Below are 1,496 nucleotides of genomic sequence, written 5' to 3'. Positions count from 1 at the left end.
ATATAAAAAAGGACTAATTTATACTCATTTAAAAAGTTATGGGCCAATTACAAAAATATAAATAACAACTAACAATGGGTCAAATGAAGATACAAATATAAATTTAAAGACTAAACTGAATACATATAAAAGTGAAAGGCTTAAACTTTAAATAAATTAAAAAACACAAAAAGATGGAAACGAAATAAATGCAAAATGTAAAGAAATAATGAAAATATAGTAAATTGCAAATATAAAAATTGAAAAACAATTATAACATAATATAAAAAGACAAATATATAATATAGTTATATGTAGTTTTACATGTAGTTTATTAATAAATTATGTTTTATATATTATATAAATATATAATATATAATATATAAGATTTATGTATATAATAATTAAGTACATATATATTACTAATAATAGTTTATATTAAAAATTATAAGTTTATATATAAACCGTAAAGTTTTAATGAACTAGTGTTAACAATATATAAATTATATAAAGTATAAAGTATATTTATATTAATATAATATAAGTTATATATAACTATATATAAACTATGTTTATATTATAACTATATATTATTATTATATCTATATTTATGTTTATATGATTATATATAAACTATGTATATAAACTATATATGTATAAATTATAAAAAGTATATAGTTTATAAACTATAATTTATAAAAAAATAATAATGGGTCAATTTTGTAAAAAAATATAAATTTAAGGACAAAATTGAAGAAATGTAAAATTACAAATAAAATTTTAAAATAAAAATTAAACAACACACATAGGTAAGGGACCAATCGAAATCAATTTAAAATGTGAGGTTTAAATTATATAAAAAGGACTAATTTACTCATTTAAAAAGTTTATGGGCCAATTACAAAAATATAAATAACAACTAACAATGGGTCAAATGAAGATGCAAATATAAATTTAAAGACTAAACTGAATACTATAAAAGTGAAAGGCTTAAATTTAAATAAATTAAAAAACAAAAAAAGATGGAATCGAAATAATGCAAAATGTAAAGAAATAATGAAAAAATATAGTAAATTGCAAATATAAAAAATTGAAAAAACAATTATAACATAATATATAAAGACAAATATATAATATATATATGTAGTTTACATGTAGTTTATTAATAAATTATGTAATTTATATATATATAAATATATAATATATATAAGATTTATATATATATATTAAGTACATATATATTACTATATAATAGTTTATATTAAATTATAAGTTTATATATAACCGTAAAGTTTTAATGACTATGTGTTAACAATAATATAAATTAATATTAAAGTATTAATTATATTTAATTAATATAAGTTTATATAAACTATGTTTATTATAAACTATATAATTATTATAAATATATATTATTATGTTTATGAATTATATATAAAACTATGTATATAAACTATATATGTATAAATTATAAGTAATATTTTATAAACTATAATTTATATTAATATATATATATA

Source organism: Hibiscus syriacus, unplaced genomic scaffold, assembly GCF_006381635.1.
Source record: "Hibiscus syriacus cultivar Baekdansim isolate YM2019G1 unplaced genomic scaffold, ASM638163v2 tig00110988_pilon, whole genome shotgun sequence".
In the NCBI taxonomy this organism is placed as follows: Eukaryota; Viridiplantae; Streptophyta; class Magnoliopsida; order Malvales; family Malvaceae; genus Hibiscus; species Hibiscus syriacus.
This window is presented reverse-complemented; position numbering follows the sequence as displayed.